Here is a 22,351-nt window from a genome sequence, read left to right on the forward strand (position 1 = left end):
GTACTTGTAAATCAATAAAAAATTATACGAATTATTACGTAATTTTGAAGTTGTTTTTTCGTAATCTTAAGATTAAATCGGACTTATACCTCTTTACGAACAATAATGTTTCACGACCGGTAATACTGTAGCGAAACAGCCATATCGTGTGCCATATAAGTACAAAGAATGGCTAAAAAATAAAATCCATGAACTAGAAAAAAATGAAACTATACACCCAAGTATAAGTCCGTATAGATCACCAGTGATCCTAGTACCCAAAAAGAGTGGAGATCTTAGACTCGTAGTAGATTATAGAGCCCTCAACAAACAAGTAGTTAGCGATAAATTTCCTCTACCAAGAATAGATGAAATTCTTGACTCAATTTCAAGCAAAAACAAAATTTAACTTCTTTGGACCTTACCCAAGGCTACCACCAAGTGAAAATAGCCGAAAAGGATGTCCATAAAACTGCATTTTCAGCATCTGAATGTGGTTCATATGAATACTTAAGGGTACCATTTGGACTGAAAACAAGTTCAAGCGCGCTATGTAGACCCCTATTGCACCTGTTAAGAGGATTAAAGAATATAATTCATTTTGTTGATGATGTTATATGCGTGGGAGAAAACACTGAACAACATTTAGTAACGCTAGTTAAGGTGTTCGAGAAGTTCAGACAGTTTAAAATGGGCAATTTTTAACAGGCAATTTAAAATGTCGGCCTGAGAAAGTAAATTTATTTCAACCTAAAATTAAATTTTTAGGAGTAGTAGTAACACAAGGAGAGATATCCCCAGACCCTGATAAAATAAAATGTGTTGAAAACCTCAAACCCCCCAGAACCATGAAAGAATTAAGGGGAATTTTAGGTCTTACTGGCTACTTTAGAAAGTTCGTGCGCAATTATGCCCAAATTGCAAAACCCCTCACGGAATTAACTAAAGGGAACTCCCAGAATTTTACCTGGTCCCAGGAAGCTCAAACTTCCCTAGACCGTCTAAAAAAAGCGCTCACTTCTGAACCAATTTCATCACTTCCTGATTTCGAAAACAGAGAATTTGTGGTTACAACCGATGCTAGTTCAAAAGGCATTGGGGCTATTCTTTCGAAAATAATTCCCATAGGAAACCCTGATCCTTTACAAGGACCTTCTAATAAAAAAAATTAGCAAAAGTTATATACTATTCGAGTAGAACCTTATCAAAAGGCGAAAGTAGTTATTCCGCCACAAACTTAGAATTATTATCTATAATCCACCACTTGGACAAATTTAGACACTATTTAATTGGTAGAAAATTTATACTGCGATCAGACCATAAAAGCTTGCAGTACCTGCGCACATTTAAAAACCCCACAGGCATTCTAGCTAGATGGATTATGAAAATCCAAGACCTAGATTATGAATTTGAACATTTAAAGGGAAAAAAAAACGCAGCTTGCGACTTTTTAAGTAGATACCCAGAAAATATTCCGTCAGAAGCTGAGGAAAATGAAGTTAACGCTATCAATGCTAAGAGCAAACAAAAATGTAAGAAAAACAAAGTCAAAGACACAGTAAAGGAAAATAAGGTTAACTATTGTCCCTTATGGTTAAAAAATATAAAAAGAAAGCAAAAAAGGAACGATATATGTTTGGCGTTTGTCAATTATTTTGTGAATGACGATGCGTTACCGGGTAGATTCAAAACTCTTAGAAAAGAGATAGATAATTTTTACTATGATCTTGATGAAGAAATACTGTGTAGAATTGTGACTGCTGAGACAAATAGAAACCAAGTCTCGATAATACCTGTATTACCACAAAGCTTAATATTGCCTGCATTTGAATATTTTCATTCAGATATAGGTGGACATTTAGGAGTAATGAAAATGTTCCATAAATTGAAACAATATTTCTACATGCCGTTGGCAATGACAAAACTTAAAGAATTTGTAAGTACATGCGAAGAATGTAACTTAAGAAAAAGCCCCACTACTCATTCTAATCCTCCAATGGGAAGGGTCCTGGTAGCAACGTACCTATTCGAAATTATATCATTTGAATTATATAGAATGAGCGGAGGTTTACCTGTTTCTAGCAGAGGCCATACTTGTATTATTTCAGTTATAGACCCTTTTTCAGGATTTACTTTTGCAAAAGCATTAAAAAACCAAGGTGCTTACGCCACTAGTAAGGCGTTGGCGAAATTATTTTTACAATTTGGCGTTCCTAATAAAATTTTGAGTGACAACGGTGGTGATTTTGTTTCAAAAGTAACTAAATATTTAATGAGTTTTCTTAATATATAGAAAATGGTGACAGATCCGTACCACCCACAAGCTAATGGTAAAATAGAAAATAGGCATAAAATATTTTCGAACGTACTAAGTATTTAAATAAAAGACAATAGGAACGACTGGGATCAATTCTTACCTTATTTAACTAACGTAATCAACACTGCTTATTCAGAAACAACCAAAGACAATCCATTTTATTTACTTTTTGGTCGTGATTTTAGAATCCCGTATAATGAGATTATTGAATCTCGGCAGTATTATAATAGCTCGGAAGATTACAAACAAGAATTTATAAATAGGATGAGGAAAACTTATAAAATAGTTAGGCAAGAGTTGGAAAAATGTAAAAAAAAAAAAGAGCTAGGAAACCAACCCAAAGTCAAGGGGAGCACAGATTTCGAAGTAGGATACTGTGTCTACCTAAAGAACGAAGCAAGAATGGAAGGCAAAAACATTCCAACAAATATTCTGGACCGTTTAGAATAATCAAAAACTGCAATAATGATTATACTTTTAAAATGGAGAACCCCGATAGTGGAAGAACTTACAAGGCGCATGTTAGCCGAATAAAAAGAGCCACATTTCCAGAGAAATGGGTATCACATCCCTCCTCTACTGATTCGTCAGATGCAGAAAACAAGCCCCCTAGGTCAAGATTGGCAGAGCTAAAACCCGTTAATTTCAAGGAAGACTATTTCGAGAATGACAGTAATGAGGAAAATTTTGAAGAATTTTTAGCTATGAAAAATCTAGTTATTCCAAAGAAAAAATCCCTAATACCAGTTAAGAAATAAAAACACCAAAAAGTTCATCACCAGAGAGCACGGGAGAATTAGATTATACAATATCCCCAAAAACCCAATTTTTCCCCGATAGAATTTCGACCCCATGTCCCCCCAAAAGATTTCCAGACGATATGGTTTCCCCTGCAAAACCGATAGAAAGGCCCTTGTCTTTATAGGAAGAATTGAATAGAGCTGTAGAAACCCCCGGTATTACTGTAAGGAAAACTCCTCCAAGGATTTGACTAAGAAAAACCTGCGAGAAGCTATGGATTTAATAAATTTCCCCATAAGAACGAGTCAAAGTACATTGCCCGAGAATAAAACTACCAAGGAAGACCAGCAAGGACAATATCATGATATAACTGTGTCCATGGTCAAGCCTAAACAATGGACTTCATGGAGCGAAACCCTAGTGCAAAAAGTGCCCCATCCACCTGAAGACATGGCGTTTAAACAATGGAGGAACCCCTCAAAAACTATTAATTCCTCCCAAAGCTTTCAAGAATCTTTCATATCTCCCAAGTTGAAAACTCATAGCGAGGACTTAGAGAATAAACCTTCTACTTCCAAAGGAGTAGAAATTTATGAAGGAAGGGCAGGTGATACCTCAAAAATCGCCACTTCTAAAAGTTCTAATCTGGATTCACTGGAAACTAGTTCCGAAGAGTCTGACGGAGAATATGACCATATAGTAGTTAAAGAAATAGGAAAATCAAGACCGAACTCAGCAGCCGCACACGGGAAACAAACAAAATTAAAAGGGCAATAATTTTTTAAAAAACTATACGAAAAGTTTGACCTTATTTCGCTAGAAAAACCGAAAAAGAAAAAACCGCAAGAAACAGAGGAGAAAATAACAACACAGTCAGGCAGAACGGTTAAAAAACCTGACAGATGGAAATATCCCTAATTAATGTAAAGACAAATTTCGAATCCCTTATGAAAAATCAAATTCGGATCTACCATAACAAATTTAACAGTGTGCAAGTAAAGTTAACCAAGTCAATATTAATGAAAAAAAAATAATAATAATACCACGAGTGATGTAAAAACAAGGGTTATCAGATAGAATAGTTGGAACAGAAAATAAACAAATGTAGGAAGCTGTGGCTAAACTTAACACGACAATTGGTGTTGGGCCACGGTTTGTGGGAAATCCTGGGAGGACCTCAAAGCTCATGTATCTTTAAATGTGTTTTGGGCGTGCTTGCCCTCGGATTTTCTATGAAAAATCGACCCATGTCCTAACCAAGATGGATATTATCCAAAACAAGAAATTACCAGTACAGAAGCGTCTAATTATATGAAATATTTTGTCTTAGTGCAGATTATAATTATTTTAGGCCTACACATAAAATAGGATACCAGTGTAATTATGTGCTGCACGCTTGCTTATTCATGTGTTTCTTACTCAGAAATATAATGTAAAATTAAATTGTATAGCGATTATTAGCTACGCTTTAAAGTTATATCTCAACCAGTCAAAGAGGTATATCACGACCAGAATAAAGCTCGGAAGTCCTAAATTTACTTTCATAACCTATCTAATCATAAAATATTTATTCTGTTTTACGCCTAAAAATCAGTTTTCTTTGGCCAAAACTACAAAATTATAACATAACAAGAAACAACCTAATTAAAAATTAGAGTGCGTTTGAAAAAAAATATATAATAGTAACAAAGCAGTAAAAACACGAATGGGGTCAAAAATGGTTACAATTGATGATAAATTGATTCTAAAAATAAACACTTAGATTATGCCTAAAAATATCATCATAATCCTCGTTGTTCATATAGTGGCCCTAAACATTGTAAAACATGGAGTAATATCCAAGCATGAAAATTCATTGCTAGTGAGCCATGACGCATGGAAGATCTTTATGAAATTGGACCCCAAACCCTTCGAGGCCTTGTTTCAACAAGTAACAAGACTAGGAAGAAACACGAATGAACTCAAAGAATCGACAAATTTCTGGTGGAACATACTATTGGCCTTATGTTACGTATTCACAACGTCCCTGACGATAAGAACCCTATTGAATTTTAATTACGGAAAAATCCTAAGACTATGAAAGCGAAGACCAAGAGAAGAACACTGGGACACAGCTGAAATGTAGAGGTTAAACCCGGAGCCCCATGAGACCGTCTAAGCAAAGAAATAGGGAATACATTAGGAAACGAGTGGATAGAGAGGTTCCATTCGTCCCTGCTGTCTTTTTCCCTCATGTTAGTATAGTTTGCTTAAAGCTATGCGGTTACGAACGTGCATAATTCATTTCTTATACAATACGGACGTGCGGGAACAATGCAGGAATGAAATATTTTGTAAAATTAGACCTCAAAAATTAAATATGTAGCATAAACTCTGTTTAAATGATTATCTTAAATCTGATGTAAAATTAACTGAGTGTTGAAAAAGCGCTGAACACGATAAAAATTTAGTTTTTGGCACTATTATTAGTGTATTCATTTAACTCAGTCTTATAGCGTAAAATTTTTGTGCCCGATCAATTAGTGACTCATTTGTACCCTAAGCATCTACTTTAAAGAATGCATGAAACTGCCTTGTTATTTTTACTACAGGAAGTTGAGTGACACATTGGATATCGAGCATTACAATGAGTTGCCCAGTGCAGATACAACCTAGTAGCATCTATTTTCATCGTACCTCAACCAACGAAGAGTACTCACCATACACTCCAGGCAATTTTTATCCCAGCTTTGTCTACAAAAACAACAGTTACCTTTGATCGTTTCCTCTACCACGAATCATATAACGTATCAGGTAACATTATATTTGAATCTTAGTATCCAGTGCATTATCGAACTATATAATCACATAAATTCTGAGAACCCCATCGACCAGTACAAGATATAAGTACATAGATTTCGTCTTTGACAATCATTATGGACCCCAGAACCATTTGACTGTATAGTGATAATATTTGATGATCCCGAAAATTATTTAGACAACGCAGATTCACGCGTCGAGTCCCTTTCGACCATCCCTCAGAATCCATCCTATCCCCTCTGGGTGGAAAGTTCATATCTCTATTATGCCATAAATGTACGAGATAATTTCTGAAAAAAGGACCTAGAAACCAAAATTAACCCCAGTGATCAAGCCAATGACAATATGCCCCTCCCACAAGTTAAAGACAATATTTTAAAGGAGTCACTATTGTTTGATGTCAACCCGTCCAAATCTAAACTTCAATTCCCCCGTGATTAACCTAGGAATCACCGCAAAGGTTAATAGACGCAAGCCATGAGCTAACAAGTTTATAAGAGACACAAAAGAACAATTTTATACGAGAATACATTCTCTATGTGCCTCAAAATATCCCAAAAGATAAGGCACCCTATGAACTATCGAAAAGCAGGTGAGAATGAACTCTGATGGCATATTCCCACACCTTTAGTGGGAAGCATCATATCCCAGTAGACAATTAGAGAAAGCCTGACGTGTGAACAGAATCGTGCTTGAACTGTCCCATGAAAAAACCAAAGCATAGGCGATTCAAAAATTTTGCCAAGACGAAAACAGTGAAGGAAAATAATTTACAACCGAAGGATTGAGTACGCTATAAAGACTCGAAGGTACTGAAATAGATATGAATTTATATATGTTACTTGTTAATAAGTTTGATAACTCAAATATCCCAATATCCCATCATTAACGTTGCGTAGCAAAACATCCCCAGTGAAAGTGTTCTAATTTTACCAGTGACTAGGGTAAACCCAATATTGTGTGTTTTAAATCGTTTTTGTATGTCGTATTAGATGACCAGATAAAGTTATGTGTAGCGTTGTAGAGCTATTCAATTAATGTAGCGTAGATAGAAAGTAGTGTGCCATATAAACAGCAAAAAAAAGCCTTGTAAAAAGTCAATTCAAAAAAAAAAAAAATCTTTAGTATAGTAGTTAGCCTAGAACCATGAATAATCTTAGTCCGGTAGATGAATTTTAGATAGGAATGTAGAATAAAATAAGAAAAGTAATAGAGAAAATTTTTAGCACTCCGGATTAAGCCATAACATAAATATAAAATAATTATGTAGAAGAAATAGTTAATAAAATGCGAACATTTCAAAAGCCCAAAGGCAAGCAAGTCATAATGACGGGACGTCATTAATTAATGGGACGGGTAATATGTACCATGAGCAAAATGCGATATATTTAAAATACCAAAATATAGTTCCTTCCTTCTAAAGATAATTCCGACTTCCTATAATTAAGCTAAATCTAGTTTCAAAAATGAAAAGTCCTTAATCAGCAAAGAGAAAAAGTTCAGTCACTTTCGCAGGAAGTTTAAACGATAAGAACCATGTGAACTTCTAAATCATCAAAAATATTTAAGACGTATTATTGGAAGAAGAGCCCGCATCCTTGGGCCACGTGAGCCAATTGCGAGCCAGTCCTTACAGCGCAGGACGAAAGAACTGCGTTTGGTAGTGGGGTAAAAAGTGCTTTTTGGAGGTATTCGTATTTGAGAATCAGGACCGCTTAGACAGAATTACTCGGCGTACGACCTTAGCAATTCTTTCATTGTTGTACCTCTGTCACCATTGTTGTCGTTTGAAGTGACTCGCTGCTGTGCACCTAAATATGTAAGTCCCAATAAATCTATTGTTTTTTACCTGTGTTTATTTCAGTTTATATGTCCGTATCTAGCCTAATGATAGCTAATTAGTTCGCAATGTCTCCAAGGTAGCGCTCCCAGAGGAATCTGATCTCCAGATAGCTCGAGGAGAAGAGGTCACATCTATATGGCTACACACCTTATTTTCTCCCATTAATTGAGGGTGGCGCAAGCCCTGTTGGCTCAATTCTTAGCGCTATAAGCGGCGCTATCGGAGGGCTCGTAAGGTGTAAGTTCACGGCTTTTAAGGAATAATTTTAGACTTGACGCGATAAATCTTCATTACCGCTATTAGGACGGCTATAAAAACTTCATCGCTACAAACGGCCAGAAAACTTTTATTGCTACAATAATGTATCAAAAGAATTGACTTTTAATGATGATTCCAAGTATATAAGCTTCATAAGTGTATTGTTGCCTGTCAAAATCTATCAGCCTGAGAAAATTTACACGATTTACGAAAAATTAAGGAAAACATCCAAAAAGTCAAGGCATGTTAATGAAAATCACACGATCATATTCAGTGATTCAGAGTAGAGATTTCAAGCTGCTATCTACAAAAATGTAGAATTTTTTTTTTGCCGGAAAAAGACCACGGATGCGTGTTTATTTGTTGTTGTTTTTTTTAATGGGCGATTGTATTGAGCCAAGAGTTTTAGAATATCGGGAGATGGCTTATTCGAACGGAAATTAAAATTTCTAGTGTTCCTTTTGAAATTACCAAAACAGAATGAAGGGCAACTAGCCCCCTCCCACGTCTTTTTTCCCCAATATTTGTCTGACAAAGTTTTGAAATAGCCGTTTTGTTCAGAATAGTTCAAAGGTCTAATAACTATGCCTTTTGGGGATAGCATGATGTAACGGAAAAAAATCCATTGAGATTTTCAACGGAAAAACTTTTCCGGGGGCATTTGCAGCACGGATAGAATTGTCAGGGGGAAATTTTTCTGGGAAGGATTTTATGAGGGAGCAATTTTCGATGAATAAATTTCAGTTTGGGAGGAAATTTTTTATGGAGGTGAAGCCGTATTTCACTGTATTATTTGAGAAAATAAATTTTTTCAACTGAAAGTAAGGAGCAACATTAAAACTTAAAACGAACAGAAGTCACTCTGTATATGACGGTTGGACCCTTCTCAATACCCCACTCCTTACGCTAAAGTTTAACTTGTTGTCCTAATTCTTTAAGAACAACTCCTGAATCACAAGGTCCGTTTAATTAGAACAAGATCTTGTTCAGAAGTAGTGAAAAACTTTAGATTGAAGATCGATGTATTCGGGATGTACCCCCCCCCCCCTTCATTTACAGAAGATTTTCTGTTCTTCTTAAGTTTTAATATTGTTCCTTACTTTCAATTGAAAAAAAAAATTAATCATAGGCAGCGCGCTAGCGCTGCCTAAGCAAAGAACGATGTGGCCACAATGTGTTTTTTTTCTTCTTCTTCTTTCTCGACAGGCATTTCGTATCGAAGGAGTTGTCGTAGAAACTTCAAAAAGGGCTCATTCGATTGGAAATTGGGGTGGCTAGTGCTCTTTATAATAATCGAAAGTGATTGGAGGGCAACTAGCCCCCCACGCTCATCATTCCCCCAATCAAATCCAATAAAAATTTTGAGATAGCCTTTTTGTTCAGCGTAGTTGATTTCCAGATAGAAAATATCATTTTGAAGAGGATACTCCTCCACAAACCTCTGGGCAAGGGTTTTAAGTTATGCCCTGAGGGCATATAAGAACAATGTTGGCACAATGTATCATATATTATTTTTTTTTACTTTAGAGCAGGGCACTTCATATGGAAGGGGTCGTCGTAGAGACTTCAAAAGGGGCTCATTCAATTGGAAATCGAGAGTTGTAGGGCCCTGTTTAATAGTCGAAAGTGATTGGAGGGCAACTAGCCCCTCTCCCCCACGCCCCTCATTCCCCCCAAAAAATGGAATCAAAATTTCGAGATAGCCATTTTGTTCAGCGTAGCTGATTTCCAAATAGAAAATGAGTTTTTGAGGAGGACACTCCCCCACAACCCTCAGGGCAAGGGTTTTGAGTTATGCCCTGGGGGTATATAAGGTTTATATAGAAGGCGTTGTCGTAGAAACTTCAAAACAGGCTCATTCGATTGGAAATTTAAAGGGCTAGTACCCTTTTTAATAGTCAAAAGTGATTGGAGGGGAACTAGTCCCCCCCCCACGCTCATCATTCCCCCAAACACATCTAATCAAAATTTTGAGATAGCCATTTTATTCAGCGTAGTTGATTTCCTGATAGAAAATATGTTTTTGAGAAAGACAAGTACGCTCATTCAGAACCCTCAGGGCAAGGGTTTTCAGTTATGTCCTGGGTGTATATAAGGTTTTTATATTAGGCGTTGTCGTAGAAACTTCAAAAAAAGGGTCATTCGATTGGAAATTCAAAGTGCTAGTGCCCTTTTTAATAGTCAAAAGTGATTTGAGGGCAACTAGTCCCCCCCATACCCATTATTCTCCCAAACAAATCCAATGAAAATTTTGATATAGCCATTTTGTTCAGCGTAGTTGATTTCCAGATAGAAAATATGTTTTTGAGAAGGACACTCTCCCACAACCCTCAGGGCAAGGGTTTTAAGTTATGCCCTGGGTACATACAAGGTTTTTTATAGAAGGTGTTGTCGTAGAAACTTCAAAAAAGGCTCATTCGATTGGAAATTCAAAGGGCTAGTGCCCTTTTAAATAGTCTAAAGGGATTGGAGGGCAACTAGCCCCCCAAACCCATTATTTCCCAAGACACATCCAATAAAAATTTTGAGATAGCCATTTTGTTCAGCGTAGTTGATTTTCAAATAGAAAATATGTTTTTGAGGAGGACACTCCCCCACAGCCCTCAGGGCAAGGGTTTTAAGTTATGCCCTGGGGGCATATAATTGAATCAAATTAAATATTAGATATATAATAATATCAATTGTTGAAAAATTCATCAGTTCAAGATTTTTTTCACTGTAATTTTTGTTTTAATTTTCAATGCTGTAAGATCTGGAAAAGAATAAATTTGTAATATAAGACTAATTCGTTTTCAGTGAAGCGCCAATGACGCAGTAGGCTTTAGGTTTTTGCAGTTGAAGAAGGGGGCAGTATCCGAATTTTGTTTGTAGAGAAACTATATTTGTCTTGACCAATCTTGGAAAGAACTAATAAATTAAACTGAATATTTGATGTATAATGATATTAATTGCTGAAAGCTCATCAGTTCCAAATTTTACTGTAATTTTAATATTTATTTTCAATATTAAGTACAAAAGAAAACATTTGTAATACAATTCGTTTTCAGTAAAGCGCCAATGACGCAGTAGGTTTTAGGCTTCTGCAGTGAGGCGATACCCAAGCTCTTGTTGGTACTTATTTTTATTCGATTCAAACTTGATTTGCATATTCAATATAAGTTTCAATCGTTTTAAGATAGCTTTATTCATTTACATTAATATATATTTTAAATTTTTTCGCACTAATTGTTTATTTAATCTTTTTTCGTTTTAAGTTTCATTTATATTTCGGAACCAAAATATTTTTTTCGTTTTAAGCTTGATTTTCTTAGTCAGTCTAAGCACTACTCGCTTTAAGCGAGTAAACACGAACAAAATCGTCTAAACGAACCTGAAGTGCTATCTCTGACATTTCTGATGATTTTTTATTCCCGTTACTTTCAGATGTAAAATTTAGAATATTATCGAATGGATTTAGTTGTCCCCTCGCTGAATAATTCACATTTGGAAAACGCACCCCTGGGTAATTCCTCCCCCCTCACGGAACATTTTATTTTCCTGCTGATAATTCCCCCGCGTTAAATTCTACCCAGCCAAAATTTATCTATTAATTTATATTAATATCAGCATTAAATTTATTTATTAATTTACAATAATATCTATTGTATGTTTGTTTGAATTGATTGTTTATTTAATGATTGTTTGATTGTTTATATGCTCCCAGGGCATATCTTACAACGCCTACCCCCGTGCCCTGGTGGGCTGTGTCGACACCGGAGTTTTTTGTTATCAGAATTTTGAACTATTTTAACAAAATGTCAGTCTCAAAATTTTTGTCTGATGCATTTAGGGCGTAGAGGAGGGGGGAAGGCTAGTTGCCCTCCAATCTCTTTTGACTCTTAAAAAGTGAACAAGAACTTTCAATTTCCAATCAAATGAGCCTTCTCTAAAGTTTATACGACCAGCCCCTCCATAAGAAATAATGGGAAGGATTCGGAGAATCCTTAAATTACAACCCCTGCCCTGAGGGCTGTGGGGGAGTTGTTATCCTCAAAGACCTAATTTCCATAACTTAAGGCTTTAATAAAATGGCTGTCTCAAAATTTTGATTGGATTTGTTTGGGGAAAAGGTGGGGTGAGAGGGGGTTTAATTGTCCTCAAATCACTTTTGACTATTAAAAAGGGCACCAGCCCTTTGAATTTCCAATCCAATGAGCCTTTTTTAAAGTTTCTACGAGACTGCCTTCTATAAAAACCTTATATACCCCCAGGGTATAACTTAAAACCCTTGCCTTGAGGGTTGTGGGGGAATGTCCTCCTCAAAAACATAATTTCTATTTGAAATCAACTACGCTGAACAAAATGGCTATATAAAACTTTTGAGTGGATGAGTTGGGGGGAATGATGGGCGTGGGGGGGGGCTAGTTGTCCTCCAATCACTTTTGACTATTAAAAAGAGTACTAGCCCTTGGAATTTCCAATCGAATGAGCCCTTTTTGAAGTTTCTATGACAACGCCTTCTATAAAAGACTTATATGCCCCCAAGGCATAACTTAATACCCTCGCCCTGAGGGTTGTGGGGGAGTGTCCTCCTCAAAAACATATTTTCTATCCGGAAATCAATCTCAAAATTTTTATTGGATGTGTTTGGGGGAAAGATGGGCGTGGGGGGGCTAGTTGCCCTCCAATCGTTTTCGACTATTAAAAAGGGCGCTAGAACTCTCGATTTCCAATCGAGTGAGCCCCCTTTGAAGTTTCTACGACGACCGCTTCCATATGAAGTGCCTCTAGAAAAAATAATAATAAATAAATAAATAATAAAACATTAGAGCCGTATGGCCTTTACTATAGGCAACGCTACAGTGTTGCCTCTGATTTTTAGGCTACCTTTATAGTACTTTTTTAGTACTAAATAGCACCTTTATGGTACCAAATGGCAAAAATTATTAAATTTTAGTTTTTACTATCATTTTTACTTGATTTTTGAAAATTGGCTTCAACTTCCCCCCCCCCCAGGATTGTGATGAAATTAGCCCGCTGCATTTAACTAAGTTTATTCTTTGAAGGCTTGATAAAACCATGTACAGTGTCTATAATTGCTCATAAGCCATTTTGGAGGAACGCTAATGAACCTTTGTGTAGGTGTTGGGGAGAGGGGGTATTCTTCAAGCCTAAGAAGTTTTGCTTTAACACTCAAACTTTCTCTTTTTGTGAGCCTTCAGATATATACAGAAGGAGTTTTCGTTAGGGACTGGGGTTGAAATTAATCTCAAATCCCTCTAGATCCCCTGGGACATTTTTGGACTATGCCTGTAAAATGTGTGCTGGAGTTGTTTACCTGCACAAAAAGTGGAGAGATGGAGGGATCCTGAGAGCAGCTAGGGAATTTGTCGCGGGTTGAGACTCAAGAATTGCTCAGCAAAAGCTAATTTTGATTTAAAAAGTCAGGTTCGAGGGGGCGATAGCCATTGTCACATTTAGGGTAACCTTGGGTATGCTGTTAAAACAAACAGACATTAGATGTTAATAACATTTTTCTTTAATGAAGATAAAGAGCGACATTGAAACTTAATATGAACGGAAAATATTCCGTATATGGGTTCTGCCTCTTCCTCAACCCCTTGATTTTTGAGCAAAGATCTGATTTTTTGTCCCCACTCCTTAAGAAAAACTTTTCCTACACAAGGACCTATTATTAGTAATATTGCGTACTATTAGTAATATTGGTATTAGTAATACCAATATTATTAATTTAGAGTTTGTAATATTGCGCATGTAAAAACCACCTTTTTTAATTTTACTAAGTTCCTTTGCCAGTTTTCTAAATCCTCCTGAACTTGGATTTTCTATTTATAGAAACCCTACGCATAACGATAGGTATTTGCATTTTTCCTCCAACCACGCTCCCTGCATAGAAAAAGGAGTTGTTATTTCTTTGGTTGACCGAATAATAAGAATATGCTCGGAGCCTCACATAGTCTTAGAATTGAACTATATTAAGGAAATTTTATTTTGCAATGGCTACCCCATAAAAATACTTGAGACCATTATAGAAAAAAAGGCGAAAAAAGGCAGAAAATAAGGCATCAAATCCACAAAACCCAACAGATATCGTCCCATAGGTGGATGATAAGAAACTTTTCAGTGTTATACCCTACATTCCGAAATTGAGTGACAAACTGAAAAGAATCCTTAAAAAAACATAATCTTAATGTCACCTTTAAAAATTCAATTACTATACAGAGCTTTTTCAACAACGGCAATGATAAAACCAGTCCCATTCTGGGTAGTGGTGTTTATAGTATTCCTTGTTGTTATGGCTGTTGATATGTTGGTAGAACCCAACAGCAATTGCGGGAGAGGTTATCTGAACATAGGTCGTCTATCGACAAGGCCATGAGGATACGCCAAGGGCCTGAGGTTTTTGATTCCGCCTTGGCTCAACATGTGTATGAGAGTCCACACCATTTCATTTTGTTTGACGAAACCTCCATTATTGCCCCCGTTAAAAGTCTCACGCAAGTTTTCAGGAAGGCAGTTGAAATAAAAAATCACCAAAAGGTAGCTCTCAATAGAGACACTGGAGAAACTTTTCTAAGTCCCATATATGATGAAATTATTCATTCTGATCGTTTTTACATACATCCGCAAAATTATATTATGTAATCAAATAAAATCCCCAATAATAATCTAACCGGAAAGCGATTAGCCTTTAAGAGTGCCTTACATAAAATGAAATTGTGAAATGCCATTTAAACTTGTGTTTTTTATTCAGTTACCCTTTCACCGTTACTGAGAAAGGGTCGTCCAATTTTAGTTTTGTGTTTTTATTTTAAGGTTTGGTTTTTTATATGTTCATTAGTTTTATTCTGCACCGAGGATGGTAAATTGGAGGTCTTGACCGAAATATTTGCATAATTTTTCAATTTTTTCACTGGCTGTTAATTGTCCTCGTTTTTTTCGCAATTTTATGTTTTATCGGATGCATTTACGAAAAAAGGGTTTGGGACGGCGAGTTACCCTCCGATATCTTTCGGCGCTTAAAAAGTCAAATAGAAATTTCAATTTCCAATCAAATGAGCCCTCTCTGAAGTTTATACGAGTATTATATGCCCCCATATATGCCCCCTTAACTTATAACCCTTGCGCTGAAGACTAAGGCGGGAGTGTCCTGCTCAAAGATACAATTTCCAGAACTTTCAACTACGTTGAACAAAATGGCTATTTCAAAACTTTGATTGGATGTGTTTGAGGAAATGGTGGGCGTGGAAGGGGTGTTAGTTGCCCTCTAATCTATTTTTACCCTTAAAAAGCGCACTAGAACTTGCGAATTCCAATTGAATGAGCCCCGTTTGAAGTATAAACGACGACCCCTTCCATATGAAGTGCCTCCGGTAAAAAATAATAAATCAATAATAAAACACTGGAGCCGTATGGCCTTTACTATAGGCAACGCTATGACGTTGCCTATAGTAAAATCATCCGTTTCCGAAGACCACCACTGAAAACAAGGAAAACATGTATCCATGTTAGTCCTTCACAAGAAAAGACGAGATTCTTTATTTCTGTTAGTAGAATTTCGAAACCATCTGCCATAGTCATTTGATATGATGTGATTAATGATCTAATTTTTAACATCATCGTTACCCTCTTCAGGTAGGGGGGATTCTCCCTTTTTAAAAATTAAACCATTTTTTTTCAGACTCATAAATCTTCATGGGTAGTTTCGAAATTAATGAATTTGGCATATTTTGAACCACCAAGTGAATTTCCCTGGAATATTTATTGTTACCAAAATTTATGTTTTCATAGTTTTTATTGATATTAACACAATTTGCGCTTTACTTACAGTTCACTATCCTAAACCGTTTGAAAAGAGAAAAAGAAAGAAAGATTGGTCAAAATAAAGTTCCTTAATCGATGTTTCCACGAGAGATAACAGGAATCTTGATTACTTCTGAAATAGGGCCCAACAGCTTTTGGGAATCTATCAAGATTTCTTAGAGATTCAGCTGAAGCATTTAATCTCCTGCCCCCTTTTTCAAGTATCCTAGGAAGTCTTTCGAAAGAAATTTCGAAAGCAAGAAATTTAGGATTCTGATGTGATTGGAACAAAGCCACTTCCCTAGTCTTGCATTAAAACAAGAGCTTGCAGAGGCAACTAAATTTAAAAGAGTATATGTGTTCTAATATAATACAATACTAAGAAAATATTACGAATTTAAAAATTATTAACAGGTAACTATTTCAAAAGAAACCAATGTAATTTTAGCATAACCAATACACTAAAATTACACTGTTTATGAGAAATTTTCTGAAAGAAAATTGTATTATTTTACCAAAAACAAGTACATCAAAATGAATTTGTTTGAAGCAAATTTTCAGCCTGAATAACACAAAGCGATTGAATTTGGTATAAAAAAAGGACTCATTAAATCTTAAAAACATGTGACTTGTTAATAGTTAAAAAGAACTAAGTAATCATAGAAAAAATCCAATTCTTGCAACAGGTTTTTTCTAATCAAACAGATCATGGTAACGACCTGTAAGTTAGAAGCGACTCATGCTAATAGTAATCAAAGTTCTAAAAAATGTTTTCGATAACAATGTATAAATAAAAATAACTGACTTTTTACGTCAGTTCGAAATAAATGAAATTTATTTAGCTTAAAGTTACGAATCACAATTTACGAGCCTGAGAAGATTAGCTGAATATTCAAAAAGGGATGAAAACAAACACAAGAAGGATAATGATCACATTGAAAACTTTTACCATCAAATTGTTATTACCATCAAAAATTTCTTACATCAAATGAAAAACTATACCATCAAATTCAGCATAGTAAGAAATCTGCTACAGAGGTTTCATGTCTCTGACTACAAAAGAGAGATTTTTTTTTTAGACAACGTTAATCAAGAACGTGCATTTATTCTTTTGTATTTCTTTCTTCCTAAGTTTAGTCATATCGAATCTATGGTACTGAGACATTCAAGGCAAGGTTCACTCAGAAGGAAGCTGAAAGTTCAAGTCTTCTTTTGATTAGAAAAGAAATGGCGTTGCTGTTCTGCCGTTTTGGGGTGAAAAACAACAATTTGCCCATAGAAGGGCTAAACGCAAAATTGTTAAAATAATGTGACAGTCTACCGATTTAGATTTATTAACAAGATATACATACAGTTTACCAGTTTACAGGCCATAATACCGCAAGGTGGCGCGTTTATTCCTACATTTAATGCAGTCTACCCAAAATACAGATAAGAAATATTACTTTAGTTAACTGGGAATACTAATTAGAGTTTTCATAGAGTTCATTTACATTGCAGTAAAATTTTGCATCAACTATTGGAAGGAGCGTCTATGGATCTTTTTACACAGAGGGGGGGGGGATGCCTGAAGCTTCAGGAATTACATTCTTCGGCTTGAGTCTTCCAACCTTTATCGACATTTTCATAACCATGTAAGGAGAAGAGCGTTATGACTCCTCCCTAATCTCCCTTTTTTCTGAGGGATATTTTTCGATTAAGCTTTTAATATAGATCCTGAGTGGTGACAGTTCTTTCACTATTTCAAAACTGTTTTAGGTATGACAAATAGATAAAATTTATTTTATTAGCAACAGATAAGGGGGAGAATAGGGGATCCGATTTAAGAATTATTTGGAAAAAAAATATATCTACTCGAAGACTGCAAATATGATGAAGTGATTGCTTATTAGGTATTACAAAACCTGCTTCGAATTATTTAAGGGGTGATCGAAGAACTATTGAGCAAACATTAAACTTTAATTTAAGAAACAGGAAGTTGAAGAAGGGGAGGGTTACGGCCTCCCTCAAATTTAAGGCAACCGTATATTTAAACAATTTTAGCAACAAATATTGACCAAGAACTAACCTCATGTCAATAGAAACCAAAACACTAAAAATGAAGATCATGACGCAATAGTGGTTCCGACAGAATCTAATGTTTATGTTTATTTTAAATATCCAAAATTTATTAATTTTAATAGCTGATAGTATGCTGAAAATATTTAAAATATCATAATACGAAGCTAAACAGCCCCTAAAAGTGGTAAGTGTAAAGTGTGTAAGTGTGACGGCACTAGACCCTTAAGGTCCAAGCCGGCGGTGCTGATCTCCGTTTCATGGCCTTTCAGCCGGGAAGTGCAATGGGGGGCTGGGGGCCAGCCATCCTGTGCTTTCTCACACCCTTCCTCCTAACCTTCCCCAGATTTCTCCAGGTACCCATTTAGAGCAACCAGGTACCCCTAAAAGTGGTGCAATATGATGCAACTTATACAATGATATTCAATAGCTATGATAACCATAAGGTTACTGTCTACAGAAACACGGGAGCCGGCGTATACCACCCCCCGGAAACTATCCCCCGTATAAATTACCCTCTTAAAATACCCCCCCCCCCCCAGACGAAAGTCGGTCATAGATCTTTGAATAATTGTTCTGGGTTCTCCAATTGCTTTCAAATGGCTCACACAACTGATAGACTATTTGAATTACCCTTACTCTATGCCTATTTACCTTAGTTCTCCCCTAGGATAGACTATCCATCAACAAATTGAGACATGACCAACAAGCCCCTGGACTCACAGGCGAATTTGGCGACTTAAGCCTTATAGGCCCGCCCGCCTAGAATCTCCAGGCGGGCGGCTGAATTTTATGATTGATAACCACCGAGTCGCTACGACTGGACAAGGTGTTTTTAATTTCAAAGAATTCTTATCACACGCCCCGAAGGGCCAAATATACATTTTGGAGCCATAAAAACAAAAAAAGCAAAAACAAATTCATAAAAAAGCACAACAACTAAAAAACTTTCAATCAACGCCAAAAACAACAATATCAGAATGAAAAAAACATTTATTAATAAGAAATATTAAGCTACAAACTTTCAGAAAGATAAAAAGGTAAAAACTGACAAAACTAAAAACAGAGTGAAGTAAAATATACATTAAAAAAGGTTTAAAAAGAACGTATAAAGAGAGGGAGAGAACAAAACAAGCAAACGAACATAAAACTTAAGAATGACCACAGGCGAGCAATGGACATAAGCTTATTAGGCCCGCTCGCCAAGAGTCACAGGCAGGTGACCCGCAGGGGCATTTTCCGGAAGGGGGCGGGACTAGTTTTCGGATGAGGGGGCAACGCCTATACCTAAAAAATACAGTGCTATATGAATGATATAAAGTATATGTTATATAATATATCATATAAAATTTTTCTTTAATTTGTATTCATATTAACACCAGGTTTGTCAAGATGCACAGATATGTTTTTCTTAAATTTTATGCTGCATTAAACGTTCAGTAATTTTCAGTGTTATGTTTTATTTTGTATCATATACTTTTACTTTACATTTAAGATGATTCTCTAAATGCATATACACGTTTTTTAAAAGCTGTGGATCAAATAATTTTCTTTCCAACTTATGGCACTTTAATATAGGGATGGATTTTGGTAAATGGCCAGTAAATCTATAGTCCCACTCCTGTGGACATAAAATGTATATATATAATTATATATATTTTTTATGAATATTTTAATAAATGTAAGTCCTATTTTCCCAATATTAATCAGTATTCATTGATTGTTGATACCTTTAAACAAATTTCAAATATGACAAGTTCCAGTGTCAGCTTGAACTCAGCTCTACCGGCGTTGCCAGTGGAACTATACTCCCATCTCTAAAATCGTAAAGTCAGAGGCAGCACTTTAGTACTCTGTAATTAAGGAGCCACTTTTCTACGAGCTGTGAGCCTCAGATTTCTCTTTGGCATGGCATTCAGAAGAAACTTTTTGCCATCTCCAATCTTTAACTCAGAATGACATGACAGCTCTGTTTGAAACAACTATATATCAATATTTATCTCCTTTTCACAATTACAAATGTAAAAGTGGAATTTACAAGAGAGAAATTTGGCTCTTTTGAAAAGTAAATCTATCTTAGTTATGGCTTTGAGTTGGACATGTTTCTAGTTTCTAAGTGCCTAGGAATTCGCAAATAAGAATTTAGTCTAATTTGCTTAAGACGTTAGAGTTTCGTTATCTCGACTTAATCTTATAACATAAATTAAAAAAGAGAGTTATCACTGTTTTGCTCTATTTATAGTGGTCTCTACACTGTTTTTTTCGTATGTAAGAGATCAATCAAAGAATACGCATCGGAGATCAATGAAAGAATACGACTCAAGTTCATTCATAATAGACCCCCCCCCTCCTTGAAAATCTCAATAGGCTATTAGCATCTCAATAAATTTTCAAAAGGCTGAACATTGAGGGTACCTTGTATATTCAAAATAGGCAAGGAATATGCAGTTGGAAACATTAACTGGATGTATTTTATATTTGTTGTTTTTTTATATTTTTTTCATTGAAAATTCTAAACCATTTCAATAAATTTATTTATATATTCCTTATAACAAGCAGGAGAAGTCTTAAAGGAGCCTAACCCTTTTCCTTGGGTGATTTCGATAACTTTCAGTCATGAAATTTTGTGTCTATTTGATCCTTACTTAACACAAATTCACAAAAATCTAACAAGGTACGTGCTTTGAGTGGTAAAATTAGATGGTAAAGGATGAAAAGGGAGAAAAAAAAATGAAAGATAACTATGTATTACGAAGATCCTAGATTAGGAGGACTTTTTCTAAATCCTTCTAAGACAAGGAAAAAAATGTATAAGAAAATGTATAAGAAAATCATGTGGCCTCTTGACTATAATTAAATAAATAAAAAAAAAAAATCGGAAAAATGTGAAATTTCTCTTAACAAAGTGTAGCAAATGACAAACGGTTTTTTAATTGAAAAAAAAAACATTAAAACAAAACTTTTTTTCATCTTACCAATTCAAGAGAAAATATATCTAGAAAATGGAATGATGTAGCCTACATTTAACATTAAATGAAGCAAGGATTCAAAACCAATAGGAATAATCCTAAAAAAAAAACACCCAAAAACTTATGCAGCTTTTGTTAGAGTTGAACTAGGGATCTACCAAAAATTCAGCACGCTGCCCAGAACAAAGCTAAGCAATTCAAGTCATTTTTTAAACACTTCAACAAACAGCGTACGATGAAAATTTTAATTGATTTCAGTAAGATCGGTATAAGACTTTGCGACGGAGGATTTGAATAAAACGTTAGTCCTCCTTTTTCTATGGTTAATACCGTTTTTTTTTAGCTCTTTAAATCACTCTTTAGTTTATTTCTTTTCATTCTCCTTTTCTTTTTTTCTTTTTTGTTGCTGTTTTTAGTTTATTTTTTAAGCAAAAGCTCATACACATGTACAATCAAATGTTTGAAAGTAATTTTATTGTTTACTTTAACAAACCACTGTCTTTTGCTCTATCCTCACAAAAATTAGTATGAGGATATTCCTAAAGGGGGGAGAGGAGGTTTGAAATGCCAAAACACCTATTTCTTAGATAGAAACTTTCCAATTACTCAGAGTGGGTTCTTCTGACCAGCTGTAAGGGACTAAACCCACCCATCCTTTCCAGTATATTCATCAATAGTATAATATACTTCTAATGTATATACACAAGATAATTTATACTTCCTATGTATATTAACTAGTTCTACTATTCTATACCCAGAATTTTTCCACCAATCAGATTTTTTAAACGCTTCTGTATGAAACGTTTCTTAGTACATTGAACGAGTAGCACGTTTACATTTTGTCCCAACTTTAGTCTCTAAAAAAGAGTCTCAAAACGAGTCATGATACCTGGAGTATTAATTTTAATGAACTATTAAACTGTTCTTTGGCCGTTATTTATATATAATTAATTTAAAAAAAACTTATTCCATAAAAGAAGTTTTCAAAGGAAAATAAAGAGCTATATCAAACTTAAGACGAGGAAAAATTAATTCAAATATTATATCAAGCGTAAAGCAAAGATAAATCATTATCAATAAATAAATGAAACCCAAAATGAACCGAGCCTATAATATATAATCAAGTTAGATTTAAAACTATAAAAAGTTAGACTACAGCAAACAGGATATAGGCTAAACAGAACGTCATTTGCGGTTTACTGAAAAAAGTTTTGATTTTCGAGCAATTTTTTTATTTGTCTTTTCCTCAACAAAAAAGAAAAGAAAAAGAAATCCCATGATAGCCGGGATTACTGGGATAAACCGATGAAATGTAGATTGTCTGTTTAATATTGATACTCAATCCTGAAAGCCTGAGCCGTTTTATATTATTAACCTCATAAGTGAGAAAACATTTCAAATGTGTTTCGTTTTTAGCAAAGCATAAATGACGTTCTGAGTAGAGTAAGGGGCTATACTTTGCCAAGGCCCCTAGGAATTTCTACGTTATTCTGATGCCCCTCTACACCTTTTCAAAGAGAGTGACTATCCCCATGCATATAGATAATACTTCTACGAGACATTACACCTTTTCAAAGAAAGTGA

Source organism: Artemia sp. Qi Xiang Cuo, chromosome 2, assembly GCF_049724085.1.
Source record: "Artemia sp. Qi Xiang Cuo chromosome 2, ASM4972408v1, whole genome shotgun sequence".
Taxonomy (NCBI): Eukaryota; Metazoa; Arthropoda; class Branchiopoda; order Anostraca; family Artemiidae; genus Artemia; species Artemia sp. Qi Xiang Cuo.